Source organism: Mustela nigripes, chromosome 1 (assembly GCF_022355385.1).
Source record: "Mustela nigripes isolate SB6536 chromosome 1, MUSNIG.SB6536, whole genome shotgun sequence".
NCBI classification, from domain to species: Eukaryota; Metazoa; Chordata; class Mammalia; order Carnivora; family Mustelidae; genus Mustela; species Mustela nigripes.
In genome coordinates, this window is record NC_081557.1 from 170381607 (window position 1) to 170396739 (window position 15133).

At 40.8% G+C, this 15133-nt stretch overlaps 1 long non-coding RNA gene across 3 annotated transcripts in view; it reads left to right on the plus strand.

Annotated features, from left to right (window-relative positions):
• The first annotated feature begins 1193 nt into the window (after positions 1-1193).
• LOC132014252 (uncharacterized) overlaps positions 1194-15133 on the plus strand; it is a 59921-nt gene continuing 45981 nt past the window's right edge. For all 3 annotated transcript variants that reach the window (XR_009403252.1, XR_009403261.1, XR_009403263.1), the window contains exons 1-2: positions 1194-1309; positions 7479-7617. This is a non-coding gene — a long non-coding RNA (uncharacterized LOC132014252). The remainder of the gene's footprint in view (positions 1310-7478; positions 7618-15133) is intronic.

Below are 15133 nucleotides of genomic sequence, written 5' to 3' on the forward strand. Positions count from 1 at the left end.
TTGACATTGTGTTATATTTCCTTCCTGTCCTTTTCTAATAATATATGTAACTGATGTGCTGAACCCATTCCAGTTAAGCTCCCTGATGACCACTAAGAACAAAGCTTGTTTTCACTTGAATCAAATTACTTGTTCCCTCCACCACATTTAACACTGCTGATCCTTCCTGAACGTCTGTCCTGACTTACTGACTGTGACTCTATTCTCCTTTCTTCCCGTCTAGGTCTGCTCCTTCTCCATCTCCCTGTAAAGACCCCCATCTTTGTTTCTTAAATACAGGCCTTCCTCTTGTTCTTCCTGAGCAATCTCACCATCACACAAAACTAACTCCATTGCTCTCTCTTTGGCCCCAGATCCAGGACATCCTTTCTTGGCTGGCCCATGGCCACAGAAAACTCATCAGGTCCAAAATTTTATTCCTACTTTCCTCCCACAAACCTGTGTTTCTTCTGTATTTCCAAACCTATGAATTGAAGCCCAAATCAATGTGTTACCTTGACTCCCCCCTCTCAGTCACCCTTGCAAATGATGAGGACCTGAGTGCCCTTGTCTCTACCCCTTGGTGCTACCTGCCCCACTGGCTCTCATCCTGTCTGTAAGAACTGCCCCAGTCAGGTGGAGAGTCTCCCTGTCTTCAATTACACTACCTTATACTCAAAAGTGATTTTTTTGGGGGTACAGAATCTGATCATGACAGTTTTTTGCTTAAAACATGCTTCGCTGGGAAGTCCAAGTCCATGATAAACACTAATATGTTACCTCTATGGAATGGGGCAGAATTGTTTGCTTTTTATTCTATGTACTTTTTCACTATTTGCTTTTTCTTAACAAGGAAATAATGGTTCTTTTTTCCCAATTAACATTAATAAAGATAAAGATTTTCAAGAGGAAAACATGTTCAATGAACACCCCCTGTTGCTTACTGCATGGAGACTAAAAAGTCCCTGTGCTCCACTGTGGACTGTCCCTCAGGTTTTCTTTTCCCACGCAGCAGTCTTACACCATCTGGCCCAAGTTCATACTATAGGCTCCAGGTATTTTGAACTCCGTGCAGCTTTCTAGGCCTTTGTGGCTCCCTGTGCTTGAACGTTCTTCAAAACTCAGGTTGTGTCACCTCTTCTGTGAAGGACTCCCCTGCCACCCTCCAGAAGGCGTAACCCGCTGTGAGGCTGCAGAGGTAGAAGAGACTGACTTCCTCCCTAGAGTGTACGTTCTAGCAGTGGGAAGCAAACACGCAAACACAGAAAGACAGCTTGGTGTGGTGTGTACAACAATGGGAAGGCCTGCCAGCACAGTGTGCATGTAAAGGGTAAGTGAAATTCTGTTTGCAAAGCGTCTGTGCAAATATGGATTTGTAATCAGATTATTATGTCTATACTGAGCACCGCAGCACTTAGAGATAAATGGGAACCACACTCCGTCAGGTTGCTGTTGGGAAGTTGAAGGCTTCCTGCTGAACAAACGATGTTACTTTTTTGCTATTGAGGATTTGGGCTGCACAGTACTTTGATCTAAAAATTTTAGTAGATAAAGAATGAATATTTATTGTTTTTATGAGCATTGTTTTGTATGAAACAAATTTAGGGGAGTGGAGAGGAATAAATATTTGGGACAGCAAACATTTAAATGCCAGCAGTTAATTTACTTTCTTACCTTGATTTACAATGGTAACATTTGGGTGGAGAGCTGAAAAGAAGGACCGCTCTTTTGTTCTTGTTTTATTTAGAATTTCTAAAGTCTAAAGAATGTTTGTATTGCAAGTACACAAAGTAATGAAAACAAAACAAAACAAAGCAAAAAATCCCCAAACCCAAGGATTTAAATGCCATTAAAGAAGCTTAACCTTAAGGTGTTAAATGAGCAAAGGATAGTCTAGCAGATTTCTTTTGAATCTTTTTCTGTTTTTTTCCTTCTTAAATACCTTCCAACGACAAATTTGTTTTTTACAAGAAAAAGGGGGTGGGGGGAAGGAGTGTTAAAAAGGGGGAAACAGTTAAAAGAAACTGGAGCTCCAGATGATAGACCCATCACTCAGCAAAGTGTTCAGAGTGGGCTGATAGCTCGGCGCTTTGAGGTGGAGGAGACAGTAGGTGTTTCATAGACTGGAGGATTTGATTTGGATGACTCGGATAGTTCATCTAATACGGCATGGACGGCTCTGTCCTTTGCCTGCATAGATCCAGCCTGCATGACTAAACAGCCACTAGCTTCAGAGTCTTAGAAACCTAAAATCCTAAAATCACATTTAGAGCTGGTATGATGTTTAACAAGGGTCATCTAGAGGGAAAGCAACTGATAGGCTCAGGAGGTACTGATGCTGGCTCTTAATGTTTCAAACATACCATTTGCCTTGATCAGATGTTATTTTCAGGAAAGAAAATAGTCTTGTCTCGGGGACTCTGCGACACTAAAAATTGTTCCAAAATTTAAAAATACTCTGAAGTTTCATCATCTCCACAAGTGTTCAAAGGGCAGAAAAAACCTACAGCTTGTGTTTTTTTGGGCCTATTATTTGATTTCAAATTTGATTTTCTTTATGTTTTATTTGGTTTACATCATTATCACAAGCAAAATGGTGTAGCTATGGCAATGCTTATAGAATTTGTGTGTCATGCTCTGGGCAGCCGTGCTGTAGGCGGTGTTGCACACTCTAGAGCAAGGAGGAAGATGACATCAAAGAGCTTGAAGACTGAGCACATTTACTTTTCTGATTCAAATTACTTTGTTTGGAAAAGAGTAAACACAATTACCTTAACAACTGAGCTGGGAGGCTTTGAGGGTTTAACACTACATTGTTTTCCTAGGGAGAGGGTGGGGACCGCTCAGGATCTGGGAGGGGGGCCTCAAGAACCAGGTGGTTTTATTTGTTTTCACTTTCTTCTCAGAAATGCGTTTGAGTAGTCACAGGGCATTTGATTGAGTTTCTTATAAAATAGCTTTGTTTATTTTCTTTATTTAAAATGGAATTAATGTTCATTGTAAAATCATTAGCGAGGCCAACAGAGAAAACCTACAAAATTCTGTTATCAAGTCTCTTCCTACATTTGTACCCTCAGCCAACTGTCTGCCTATCTCCACGTATAAACACCCTCCCCCAACCGTGATGGCATGTTATTCATTGTTTCCCTTTCTTACTCAGTAGATTCTGAAGGGCTTTCCCTCTCAGCCCCTATCGAGCATCTATGGCATTGTATTCATTACATGTGTGTTACCTAGATTATTTAACCCATCCTATATGGATGTGTATTTTAGGTAAGTTCTAATATTTTACCACCAACAACAATGTGGTATTAATGTTTTTGTAGTTGTGGGATTTTGCAAGTGCGAGAGAGAGCCTGCCGGGTAAATCACTAGAATTGGAATTGCTAGGTTGGAAGGTATGAGCACTGGTGGTTTTGTTTGAAATTGGGTTTGCTTTCTTCCCTTAACAAGATACCAATGTGTACTTGTGCCAGCCATATATGAGAATGCCTGTTTCCTCACATCCTTGGTAACACAGTGTGATGTCAAATGTCTGGATCTTTGCCAGTTTGGAAGGTGAAATAGTGCCTTCGTGTAGTTTAATGTATACCTATCTTGTTGGTAAGGGTGAACATCTTAAGTTTAAAGAGCTGTTTGCATTTCTTACTCTGTGACCTATATGTTCACATCCTTTGTTCACTTTCCTATTGGACTTTATTCTTTTTCTTGTTGATTTCTTATAGATCTTTATATATTAATAATGCTAGCCTTTTTATCTAAGAGATGAATTACATACATATTTACCAGTTTGCCATTTGTGTTTTATTTTATTTCATTTCTTCACTCCCTACCCTATGTGGAAAATTTTTTATTTTTATATAGACAAATATCCAGGTCTTCATCTTTTATGACTTAAAGGTTTTATTTTATACAAGAGGCTTTTCCCAAAATAGCTTATTTAAAAAAATTCTTCCAGGTTTTCATCTCTTTGCCTATTAGTTCATATTTGATACATCTGGGAATTTATTTTTGTTGGGAGGTACAAGTTAAAGACCAGCCTTACTGACATTTTCCACATGGCTACCTGTTTGCCTCAGCACCATTTACTGAATGATACATCTTTTCATTAATGCTTTGAAAAGTTAGTGTTATGTATTAACTAACCTTAAGAATTTAGGTCTTTTTTTTTTTAAAGATTTTATTTATTTATTTGAGAGTGAGGGAGCGAGAGTGAGGGAGCAAGAGCAGGCATAAGGAGGCAAGGAACAGAGGGAGAACAGAGGGAGAGGGAGAAGCAGACTTCCCACCGAGCAGGGAGCCCCATGTGGCCGGATCTGGGACTCTGGGATCATGCCCTGAGCAGAAGGCCGACGCTTAAGTGACTGAGCCTGCCAGGCACCTCAAGAATTTAAGTCTTTTATGAGCATTCTGTTTTATTTCATTGTTCAGTTTGACCTGTTGTGCACCAGTACCACTTTGTTTTTAAAGCTATACTTTTAGGGGTGCCTGGGTGGCTCAGTCAGGGAACAGTTTGACTCTTGATCTCAGCTCAGGTCTTAATCTCAGGGTCCTGAGTTCAAGTCCAACATGAAGCCTACTTAAAAAAAATTAAAACTATAGTTTTATCATGTATTTTAAAATCTGGCTTGTTCTCACACTCTCTTCTATTACTCCCCCCTCCCCCCAGATTTTCATGGCTATTGCTTATGGACATTGAAACCAGCTTATCCAGTTCCCCCATAGAAATAGTTAATTTTTTAGTTGGAAACATGTCAGGTTTACAGTCTGACACAGGGAGAATTGAATTTTAGTATGTTAGTCTTTGACCAAGAACATGGTATTTTTTTGCAATTTTTTTCAAGTCTCCTTTTGTGTCTAGTAGCAGATTCTTTTGATACTTACTCCAGTAAAAAGAATCTCTTATAATGAAGTACTAGCAAGAGGGTAAGCTCGCCAGAGATTACTCAGACAGAGCAAGATTTTGGCTTTACTGACACATATTTCTAATCTTTGAAAATCATCTTTCTCTCTATGTAAATATACAGCCAATAATTTTGCATCTGTGTGATCTTATTAGGAACATTTACAAAATTATTCTGTGTGGTTTTTCTGTTTGGATATGATGAGAAAAGATGATTTCCTGGCCTCTAGCATTGTGTTCTTTCTTTTTCTTTTATTTTACATGTAAATTTTATTTATCTTTTTAAACACATTTTTAAAAAAATTTGAAGTAACTTTAGGTTTATGGAAAAATTCCAAAGATAGTAAATGTTCCTGTGTACCCTTAACCCAGTTTGTCCTAATGTTAATATTTTAAATAACCATGGGGGATTTGTCAAAACCAAGGAATTAACACTGATTGTACATTAATTCTAACTAAACTCAGGTCTGACCAGTTTTCCCATTCATGTCATTTTTCTGTTCCAGAATCCAGTCAGGAAACTACACTACACTTAGTATTGTTCTTTGATTAACCCACAGAAGGAGGCAGCAACCTTGCTCTTTGCTGCCTCCGGGGTTAACCATGTAGGTTCTTGTCATATGGCTGGAGGGAAACCCTAATGACCACAGAATCAGATCATTTGATCACGTGATACAGCCTTTCTGCCCTACATGTGCTTTCCTGTGTTTGCACCATCCCATTAAGTTAACCATGGTGTGTATATTTGTATGTGTACAATATAAAGACAAACTCACATTTCTTTACACCTTCGTAATGTTTTCCTTCAAACACAATCGATACGCTTGTCATGTATTTTGATAAAAAGTCTTGCTTGTTAAATCAATAAGTGGGTTCTTTTTCATACTGTCCACATTTGCCTAATCTGTAAAGATAGAGCAGTATGGTTTCGTTTAGTGATTAAAAGCACTGAGTCTTAAAAATCTGGTTTCAAACCTAACTCAGATATCACCAGCTATGTAAGTTACTTAATGCAAGTTACTTAATGTCTCTGAGCTTCAGTTTCATCCTCTGTAGAACTGAATGATCATAGAAACGTCTAGAGATAATGCATGCAGAGCCCTTAGTACAATAGAAATTTCCAAAAAAAGATAGTTTTTACTTACTTTGTTTTTTCAAGGTAGTTTTTATACATTGGCCATCTCCCTTCTTCCCCGTTTTCTTTCCTTCTTTTTTTTTTCTTCCCTGTTTTCAAAAAGCTTTATATGCAACATATCCTTCAGGATCACAGCTTGGAATTCAGCAGTGTCACCCTTTATGCTGTGAAGGAACAGGTATGAAGAAGTTTTAGGACCGAGGGTTCTGGCAAGTGCCAATGCCACACACTGTTCCAGCCTCTCTCTTCTTTCTGTGCACTGCTCTTTGATTCTGTACTCAACAGGTTTTTCCCTGAGTGTGCTAGTGGGAAGAACGCATGGGCTCAGATCCATGTGGAGGTTGGAGGAGTGTGGAGCAGGAAGAATCTCATCCCCTTTCTCGGTGGCTCCGTGTGTGGGTGCAGGGCTTGAGTGTCTGCCCAGGTGGGCATTGCTAAGAGACCGGGTGGCCCCAGTTGCGATAGTTCTCTCAAGCCTGATTCTGGTGACTCTCTGGTTGGGTGTTCATGGCTGTGGCTGCGAGGGTCTTGAGGGAGTTTCCACGAAGGGTAACTTCAGGTCCTTTTGGATGTCACAAGGAAATTTTCTAGTTTACCTGGGAGCATTCAGAAAAGGCTAGAGAACAGGAGAGGAAGGCAGGAGCTGGCTCCTTAGTCCGCTCTACAGACCATCCTGAACTACAGGGAGAGATTCTAGCCCAGGGAGTTTCTGGGAGATTTATTGTAATCAACATTTTTCAGCCAGTGCTATTATCTCTGCAAAACTTGACATTTTGCAATATGGAAGGAAGTATTCTTGGCTTTACATTTAAAGGCCTTCCATCTCGGGTCACATATTTCTTTACCTGGAGGTGATACTAATACTTTCTTCTTCTTAAAATCTTATTTTTTCTGTTGCGGTTATAGAGCCTCTGTGTGGGTGTGTGAGTGTATGTGTGTATTTATATATACTTATATATATTTATATGTGTGTATTATATATAATAACAGTTATTATTTCAGGTTCGGATTGGAAAATTCTTTATAAGAAGTAGAACATTAAGCTATAAAGTTGCTCTTTTCTAATGGTGTGTTCTTAACGTTTAGAAACATCTCATAGGTAATACATAGTACCCCCTCAAGCCTATTTAGCAACAAAATAATCCCCAAGCCCCAGTAATAAAAAATCCACATGTTTATATCATTCTTGCAGATATAGTTCTGTTTCAGGATCAAGGACATGAGAAGAAAGAACGCTGATTTTTAGTGTATTATGTCCTTGTAGAGTAGACTGGCAAATTTTTTCTTTGCTATGGTGTTGCTAATATAGGATCCTACTTTACATTTTTACCACTTGTTTACAAAGCTGGTGTATGGATCTTTACACCTTGGAATATGAACGTAAATGGTCACTACAGTATTATGGAAAGGAAGAAATCTAACACATGCATTTCTCAGACTGCTTTCTCTTTCTTCTTCCAGGAAAAACCAGTTCAGTTATTAAGGGAAGCTCTCAACACAGAGCAGAGCAAGAGAAGGCAGGGCTTCCGAGAGAATAGCTGTGTACCATCAAAGCGAATTGGGTTGCACACAGACATGGTATATCATACACGAGACAAAGGTAAATACTCCACAGTCTTTACAAGTAATTTACTGTGTTTATATAAATGCACTAGAGCCTCTAGAATTCTTACTGATCATCTTACTTGCTTTTCTATTGTTAAAAAGAAAGCCAAATAATCAAATATAATTTCAAAAGTCAGTTGCCTGGATTCCCCCACCCACCCTGAAAATAACCTGATGCTTCTATTTTGTCAACATCTGTTTATCTGAGTGATGTGTTTCTTGTGATAAATGCCAATTTGGTGATACTATATAATGAAAATGTACTAGCTTTCATTTATCAAAGTGTCTTTCCCTGCTCAGTTTTAAAAAACAGAAATTTTACTTGGAGTTATATGTTTCTTAGGTTAATTCATATTTTATAAATATGTGAAATTATTAATTCATTCTGTCTGTAGCATGTGTGGACCCTGAAGCTTATGGCAGTGCTGTTATCTGTTGCGGGGATGCAAACATGCTCTTTGATGTGTTATTCTTGGGGACTAGGGAGGATAAAGATGGAATACTCATTGGGCCAAGTTCTCCAGATGGGCTGAAAATGCAGCAGCGGCTTCTATGCATTTTCACAGAGCAGGGTCATAACTTTCAACTTTGTACCATATTGTAGATAATGGGACACTCCAGGGAGTAATGACCCCAGCCGCTCTTGCTGCCTGCCCTTCTAGGGTGGGGCACTGGACACCGCCAGTCCCCAGACGACGGCCATTCCCACACAGGCTTGTTTCAGTAAACTGCCTCTGCCTTCACTGTGTGGAATGAGGTACACCACCCAGGAAAAAGGCCCCTTGTGAATAATAAAAATAATAATCACATACAATGCCAGCTTTATTTCTATTAACTCACTTACTCCTCACGACCCCATAAGATAGGCTTTTTACTGCCCACCATTTACAGATGAGGAAACTGAAGGGTAGAGGTGTTACCTAGACACCCCTCCTATTCTCTGGCCCCAGAATTTTGTCACTTTAAGGGAGGCAGGCTGATTCTCAGCATTGAGATTCATTTTCGTTTTGCTCCCTTGGGACTTTATTCATTAATTTATTAATTCATTCTTTCAGTCAACAAATCTGTGTTGAGAGATCGTGGACCAAGCACAGGGTTAGGAGCTGAGGATACAGTAGTCATGAACAAGACAGGTATGACAGTGGCCCCATAAGCTTACACCCTGAGTGGAGGCTCAGCTTGTGGAGCACGGGACTCGATCTTGGGGTTATGAGTTCAAGTTCCATGTTGGGTGTAGAGATTATCAAAAAAAAAAAAAAAAAAAAAGGAAAGAATAAAGCTTATGGACGCCTGTGTGGCTCAGTTGGTTAAGCGTCTGCCTTCAGCTCAGGTCATGATCCCAGGGCCCTCCCTCTCCCTCTGCCCATCACTCCCCATGCTTGTGCCCATGCATGTTCGTTCTCTCTCTCTTTCTCTCTATACATATGTGTATAGAGAGAAAGAGAGAGAGAACGAACATGCATGGGCACAAGCGTGGGGAGTATATATATATAGAGAGAGAGAGAGAGCGAGCGAAAGAAAGAGAGAGAGCTTGCACTCTGTTGAGAAAATCAGGTATTAAACAGATAATCACAACAGACTCCAGTGCTGGTTGGGGAAACCCTAGGTGCTACAGGAGAGCAAAGCCAGGGGATCTAATCTGCTCTAGGGGTCAGAGTCATTTCCCAGTGGTAGGGTGGGATTTTGCCAATGAAGATAAAAGAGAAAATGGCTATTGGCAGAGGGCACTCCAAAGGGGAGTCAGATAGAAAGTCTGTGAAATAAAGAGAACAGGCTGCTTGAGGAACTGAAAAACAAAGGTCAAGGCTAGTGTGGAGTTGGATGGAAAATGGGAATGATGGCGTGGAGAGGAGGGCTTGCCAAGCCATTGAGTTTGTGCTTTATCCACAAAGAGATGCCTTTAAATTTAAGGGGTAATCAGGGAAGTAGTGTGATTTAATGCACAGCTTCAAAAAGATAGGTCTGAGGCTCTATGGAGTATGTCTGTAAGTGGAGGTAAAAGTGGGGCTGGGAAGACCAGAGGGGTGCCTTTGTAGTCATCCCCCAACCATCAGGGATGCTCCTTTTGTAACCCCATAGAGATGAGGACAAATTCTCTCCTTGGTCAGCCAACACTGGGCAGGGTAAGATACGTTCGAGGTGCCTTCATTCCAACCAAAGACCAGTGAAGACAAATGTGCTTGATTTACACAGCTGGGTGACAGTGACCTGAGGTTTCAGCAGCCTGTGCCCTCACCGGGGGAGAGGTGGGGAGAAACAGAACCCTGAGACAAGGCCCTTGGATGTTTGATCAGTATTGGTTCATTCTGTTGATGTACATCAATTCAATAAATATATTGGCACTCAAATTTTGTCCAATTAATTGATAGCCACCATTTCTGGAATACTTGTCAGGCACCCTTGTAGGTCTTGGTGTAGATGATCTCATTTATTCTTCATCATGGCTCTCTGAAACTAATAGTTATTTATTCTCCAGTTTCTAGAACAGAAAGCTGGAGGCAAAGAGAGTTTAAATTACTTGCTAAGGGTGTGCAACTAGTAAGAGAAAAGGAGCCAGGATTCCACTATATGAATAAATGAGTAAGCAAATGAACAAAACCTACTGCCTCCTCTCATTTGCCTCTAAGAACATGTGAGAATGCTTACCTGATTGTGAACTTTTAGTCACAGGAGTGTTTGAAAGAAAGTAGAGGGGCACCTGGGTGGCTCAGTCGGTTAAGCATCTGCCTTTGGCTCTGGTCATGATCCTGAGGTTCTGGGATCGAGCCCCACATTGGACTCCTTGAAGTAAATAAAATCTTAAAAAAAAAAAAAAAACCAAAAAAGAAAGGCAATAGATTGAAAGACAGTGGGTCATCTCTACTGTCTTCATGTAGACTAAAACTATGTGGGCCTCACTTAGTCTGCCATTGGTGGCTCTGATCCTACAATGAAGAAAGGAAAATGCAGCTACCGAGCTTTCTGTATTGTGGGGAGCATGTTACACTGGGTCAGCCAGTTAAAACAAAAAAAAAAAAAAAATTTTTTTTTTGAAGATTTTTTTTTTTTTTTTTTTTGAGAGGGAAAGAGCGAGAGCTGCACAGGAGCCTATGCACAGGCTGGGGGGCGGGGTGGGGAAGGGAGAGTAGAGGCAGAGGGAGGGAGAGGGAGAAGCCTGAAGCAGAGGCCCTGCTGGGCCTGACAGGCTCAATCCCAAGACCCTGAGATCATGACCCGAGTGGAAATCAAGAGCCAGCCACTTAACTGAGTGAGCTACCTAGGTGCCCCCAAACAAGTTTCTAATAAAGAGACAGTTTCTCTAGGGAAAACCAATATGTAAAAAAGATTTTACAAAATTTGAAGGAGTTTATCGTTAAGTTGAAGCACATACATACCCCCAGAAGATAGCCACATATTCAAAAGCAGCCAGGATCCTATTATAACTTTTGGTCGCCTTAGTAGCTTTTGTCTTTACGGATCCCTTCCTTCACTTAAAAGGAAAGGAAAGGAAATAAAAAATATATATGAAATTTTACAAGTGAAAATAAAAAGATGAATATAATACAGGTTGGATTATTATATCTTCATTATTACTATTTTCTTTTTTCTTCTCATTTCACTTATTTTTAAAGATTTTATTTATTGAGAGAGAGGGAGAGAGAATGAGCAGGGGGGAGGGGCAGAGGAAGAGATAGACAGAAGTAGACTCTGTGCTGAGCAGGAAGCCTGTCTTGGGGCTTGATCACAGGACCCAGAGATCATGATCTGAACTGAAGGCAGATGCTTAACTGACTGAGCCACTAGGTGCCCCTTTCTTCTAATTTTAAAAGAAAGTAATGTGTAAAAACATTTTTGAGGGCCTATAGGTACTCTGCAGTACCTTGTGGGTAAATTGGTCCTGTTTACAAATAAGTGACTCAGTGAGAAAAAAAAAAATTAGGAGAAAGAGATTGTTTTGATCTGAACTATGACTCTGGGGATTTGAAGTTAGCCAAAAAGGTGATGCTAAGCAGTTGGTTTCCACGACAAGGCAAAGATGGAATGGGCAGCTGAGAGAAGTCCAGAGGGCTGTGGGAAGGAAGGGGGACAGGTGCACGGTGAGAGAGACCAGAGATTCCCTTTTATCTGAGGCCAGCTGTGGAGTTTAGAAAGAGATTGCTAAAACTCACTGTGCAGGGTGGGACAGAGACCAACAGGAGCCAGTGTGGGTAGGGAAGGGCACAGGGGAAAGGTGGGATTCTGACCCGGACCCTTAACCAGCGTGTAAAACAGGGGAGCCTGAGGTGATGGGCAAGTACAGGGACAAGACTGTGCAAGGCAATCTGGAAAGGCACATTGGAAAAGAGTGACATGGTGATACCATGAAGTGACCCTTCCCCGTTGATGGTAATCTGATTTTTGTGCTCCTTCCCATGGACACCCTCAGAACTAGAGTTCTGGATGTGAGTTAGGCTCTCCCAATCTGATGCATCTTGTGAAGCTTAAACTCAGACCTGAGCTAAGTTGGGAGAAGCATGGACTTCAGCACAATTTTGCGGAAGAAAAACCCTTAATGCTTAAACCCAATTGAAACATCTACTTATGTCATTACTATGCAAAACACAAAGCTGAGCCAGAATTACAGGGAGTGAGGGAGTTCACTCCCAAGTTTCTTGGCAAAGGGCACCGTGCAGAGAGGAGTGAAGACTTAGGGTCACGAAAGGTGATCTGATACAGGGAGCAATGTGATATGACCCCCCTATATTAAAAGGGCCACTCCAGTAGCTGTGTGGACAACAGACTGTGGGGAGCACGAGTGGAGTAATAGAACACCAGAACAGTCCAGGCTGGAAACGACAGTTGCTCGCAGTGGGGTAATTACAATGGAGATGGGGAGGACAGGTTGAATTCTGGATATATTTGGAAGGTACAGCCAACAGGATTTCCTGATGGCTTAGATCTGTGATATACAAGGGGTAGAAAAGAATAAAAGATGACTTCTCGGTTTTAGGTCCAAGCAAGTGGGCCTTTCTCTGAGGCCCCACTAGTCCAAGCTATGATCCATTGCAGGGTGATTACACGAATGGGTTCCCTTTGAGATAATCCATGGAGCTGCACACGCCATGCATTTATACCCATGGCCTCCTGTATGCATGGTAGCTGTCGTTTAAAAAACCGTGGGACTATTAGTAAAAAGAAGCTCTGTCAACACTGGGAGTCAGCCTCCTCCTTTCCTCTAATTCATTGTCTTGGTTCATAAACTCCTCATTCAGTTCAGACCTCTTAATTACAAGAGAGCTAACTCCTATCATTGCCTCTGGTCCCCTGTCTGTTCTCACACTGTGGCAGAAAAATCCTTATAAAATACCAATATGGGGGCACCTGAATGACTCAGTGGGTTAAGCCCGCATCAGGCTCTCTGCTCTGCGGGGAGCCTGCTTCCCCCTCTCTCTCTGCCTGCTGCTCTGCCTACTTGTGATCTCTCTCTCTGTCTGTCAAATAAATAAATAAAATCGTTGAAAAATAAAAAAATAAAAGCAATAAACTTGAACAAATGAAAAAAAAACTTAAAACAAAAATACCAATATGATCATGGCTCTTTCCTGCCAAGAGTCACTTCCCCTTTAGAGGAAAGGTCAAACTCAAGTATTTATGATGTAAACCCTTTCAGGTGGGATTTCTACTTGTCACACCTATTCTTCCACTGCTCTCTCCTTCCCACGCTGCATTCCAGCTGTCACAGCTGTTGTCAGTTTACTCAACACCTTGGGCTTGTGCGCTCCTCTCTCTACAGGACCCTTCTGTCCTCATGGGCCTCTGGGAGACCCCACTCAGCTGCCCGCCCCTCTGTGAGGCCTTCCTGGTGTTCCCAGGCAAAGCCTCACCCCTCCTTTGTACCAGCACTTGGCCTTACCCTTCCTTCCATGTATTATTACAAATAGCATTTGGGGTTATAATTATTTTGTATTTGTGTTGTAATCATTTTTTAAGGCAAAGTTTATTTTCTTTTTCCTATTAAAGGTAACTAAATAAAGTGAGAGAACTAGACATTTCAGTATGGTCTGTATTAAAAAATAATAGGGGGTGCCTGGGTGGCTCAGTCGTTAAGTGTCTGCCTGTGGCTCAGGTCATGGTCCCAGGGTCCTGGGATTGAGCCCTGAGGAGTCTGGCTCCCTGCTCAGCAGGAATCCTGTTTGTTCCTCCCCCACTCCCTTGCCTGTATTCCCTCTCTCGCTGTCTCTGTTTCTGTCAAATAAATAAATAAAATCTTAAAAAAAAAAAAAGGTAATAGAAGGAAAAGACATCCCAAATCTCACTAGGCAAAATCTTTCCTTTTGTTCTTTTTTTTTAGTCTTTCAGTGCTTATCTTAAAGATGCACTTAGAAACACACAATATAAATTCCGTGTCTTGCTTTTTATGCAATATTCTAACATAATGATTTTCTCTGGATATTTAAAAATATTTCATGTATGTTTGTGGAATACCTATTTCCATGTTACCTCTTCGCACCTGTAGTTACTTATCTGTGGGGTTTTTTTTTTTTTACATATGTTATTTTCTCATCAACTTATTGGTTTAGTGGTTTTTTTAAATTTGTGTAAGATTTTCTTATATAAAAAATACTGCTTGTAACTGATGAATCACTAAATCTACCCCTAAAACTATTACTACACTATATGTGAACTAACTTGAATTTAAATAAAATCTTGAAAAAAAAATTACCTGTTTCAGTTAAAAAATAACATTTAGGACTGAATTAGTCTGCAAGTAACAGAAAACCTGGTCTATTAATTTTCTTTCCCTCTCCCAGCCTTATTGAGGAATAATTGACAAACAAAACTGTATATATTAGAAATGTACAATGTGATGATTTGATATATGTATGCACTGTGAAATCATTAATACAATCAAGTTAATTAACATATCCATCACCTCACACAATTACCTTCTTTTAGATGAGAATGCTTAAGTTCTACTTTCTTGGCCAACCAAGTTCCTACATACATGGCTATACTCCTTGTCTATTGTTGCTGTAACAAATTGCCAACCTTGGTGGTTTAAACCACACAGATTTATTCTCTTAGGATTCTGGCATCAGAGGTCCAAAAAGAGTCTCACTGGGCTAACATCAAGGCGTTGGCAGCACTATGTTCCCTTCTGGAGGCTCACGGGAAAAGAATCTGTTTCTTTACCTTGTTCGACTTCCAGAGGCTGCCTGTCCCTTGGCTGGTGACCTCCCTCTTTACAGGCAGCAGAAGTGGGTGGTCATTCTCATGTACAGTCACTCCCACTTCTGCTTCCACCATCACATCATCATCATATCATCTTATTATTATTATTACTATTTTAAGATTTAATTAATTTATTTGTCAGGAAGAGAGAGAGCATAAGTAGGCAGAGGGGCAAGCAGAGGAGGCAGAGGGAAAAGCAGCCTCCCTGCTGAGCAAGGAGCCCCATGTGGGAATCAATCCCAGGACCCTGGAATCATGATCTGAGCCAAAGGCAGATGCTTAGCCTACTGAGCCACCCAGGTGTTCCCCATCACATCTTC